The sequence below is a fragment of the Pseudorca crassidens genome, chromosome 9 (assembly GCF_039906515.1).
Source record: "Pseudorca crassidens isolate mPseCra1 chromosome 9, mPseCra1.hap1, whole genome shotgun sequence".
Taxonomy (NCBI): Eukaryota; Metazoa; Chordata; class Mammalia; order Artiodactyla; family Delphinidae; genus Pseudorca; species Pseudorca crassidens.
Window position 1 is genome coordinate 17937776 of NC_090304.1, and position 2627 is coordinate 17940402.

Here is a 2627-nt window from a genome sequence, read left to right on the forward strand (position 1 = left end):
ACATAAATATTTGTTAACTGTACACTCTGTGTTTCCCTCTTCTTATTGTTTTCCCATGAAAGTCTCCTTCACACACATTTCTTAGTTGTGCCTTGTATCTTCTTGTCCTGAGATGGAGGATTAAATGTTCAAAAAGGAAAGTAGTCACCATGGTAAATGTATGTTTGACCTGAGAGCAAGTTTGCTTGTTTGTTTTAAGCTATCGCTTATATATTTACTGGTTTGATTTTACATTGATAAAGCCCATTTCAAAAAATTGAACAATAAAATGTTAAACTTGGGAAACTCTGAAATTTTATAGTCTGACTTCCCACTTCATGCAAATCCTTCTTTGTAGACCTTTATACCTTCTCATAAGCTTCTTTCTCTGCCTGAAAATGAACTTTGGTTCCTTCAACTAAAATCTCTCTACCATTTAAGCTCAACTTATGACATCACCTCCAAGAAGCTTTCTCTGATTGCCCCAAGGCATTAAGATGTCCCTCTGGTGGTCGAAGAGCAACCCGTGTTTGCAAGGATCAGTATATTTTTCACTTGCTATTGTAATTGTGGATGTGATTTTCTATTTCCTCTGCTAGATTATAACCTCTCTCATTGGAAGGAGATCTGTCCTCTTTCACATCTGTGTTTCCAGTGCATAACGTGATATATAGAGAAGTACTAACAACTCTTTTTCAGTAGAATAACTGATTAAATGAATACATATGCTACCTTCTTTTTAGACTTCTCCTTGCCTATGTGTGTGTGTGTGATATTTTAATAGACAATAGACATATGTGGTGCATCAGTTTGAGAAGTGGAATGCTTGTTGAAAGGATGGGACTTAACTTCAGATAATCTTACCGCTAACTTTAGATAATCTTACCGCTAACTTAACTTTAGATAATCTTACCGCTTAACTTTTAGATAATCTTACCGCTACCGTGTTGTGAAAGAAGAAAGAGAGAGGTGGTTATTTTTGCAGAGATGGCTTGTTTGCTTCAGTGTATTGGCGGAGCTCTCTTAACCTAGATTTCATTCTGTTTGCTCTCTTCATGTGAAACCATGCAGCTCATACCTACACATCTTTCTCTAATAAAAGAGTTGTCTTAAGGAAACAAATCAGCAGCTGTCAAGGGGGTGCCAGAATGAGTCATTTGCAGTCAAGATAGCCAATTCCCCATGCTGATGGATTCACCAACTTTTCAGGGCCTCTGAGAGTTCACCTGCTTGTCACAGAGCATAGCATTTAGGTTCAGCTTTGAAATGAGGAATGTCCCTTCACTGTGATTCAAGCTGATTGCCCCTTTGTCACCAGGTTTTAGCTTCTAGGATAAGGTTGTACCTTTCACTCAAACAAGTACTGTTAGAGCTCAAGGTTAAAAGATTCACCTTGATGTTTTCTCCAGATAAGCTGTGATGGTAAAGACATTCTCAGGTAAGCAGCTGAGGTTCCATTTATGTGGAAAAGTGAACCCATTCTCCCAAATTCCAGGTAGTTCAACATAATCCAGTATGATAATTATTTCTTGGTTATGAAATAGCCAAGAACCTGAGAAAGCATCTAATCCTACTTGAGAGGAAACTGAAGCCCAAAGGGCTAAGAGTTTCTGTGGTCTCCCAGCCAGAACTGGCTGACACAATGCTCAAATCCAAGTATGATATCCTTGTCACTTTACTAGAAACACACCCTTTCTTCTTATTCTCCCTTATAGGCTGGTACTGGAGGTTTATATGACTACCTGGTGGGCAGTAAGGATATTGAATGGTTAGGGAAGTTTGTAAAAAAAAAAAAAGGGTATCCTGGCTTTTTTTCAGGCAGCTGGGAAGATGGCAGACATTCAGACTGAGTGTGCCTACCAAAAGCAACTGACCATCTTTCAAAATAAGAAGAGGGTCCTGCTTGGAGAAACTGGCAAGGAGAAGCTCCCATTATACTACAAGAACATTGGTCTGGGCTTCAAGACACCAAAGGAGGCCATGGAGGGCACCTACATTGACAAGAAATGACCTTTTACTGGTAATGTCTCCATTGAGGGCGGGTCCGCTCTGGCGTGGTGACCAAGATGAAGATGCAGAAGACCGTTGTCATCCACCGACACTACCTCCACTACATCCGAAAGTACAACTGCTTCTAGAAGCACCACAAAAACATGTCTGTGCACCTTTCCCCCTGCTTCAGGGATGTCGGAATCAGCGACAGTGTCACAGTGGGCGAGTGCCGGCCCCTGAGCAAGATGGTGCACTTCAACATGCTCAAGGTCAACGAGGATGATGGCACCAAGAAGCATTCCAGCAGTTCTAAGACTGGACCACTGCCCACTGCCCCAAACAAAATAATTTATTTTCCCAGTCAAAAAACAAACAAAGAAACAAAAAAACTGCACCCTGGGTCTTTCTTTCCCTCTTTCCTGTTTTTAGAAGTGATATAGTGTAGCATTTAAGTGTAAAAACCCTGAAGCCAGACCACACAGTTTAGAATGCAGGATTCATCACTTACTAGCGAAAGAAAGGAGTGTGATAATCTGTCTGTGCCCCAGTGTTCTCAGCACTAAAATGGGATAGCCATATGTTTGTTGAGAAGTTTAAAAGAGTTAATTGAAGCCAAGTACTTAGAACAATGACTAGCACAGAGTAAGCTCTCAGTA

At 40.7% G+C, this 2627-nt stretch overlaps 1 pseudogene; it reads left to right on the top strand.

The window, feature by feature from the left end:
* Positions 1-1794: 1794 nt before the first annotated feature.
* On the top strand, positions 1795-2411 carry LOC137231108 (small ribosomal subunit protein uS17-like; annotated as a pseudogene).
* Positions 2412-2627: the final 216 nt, after the last annotated feature.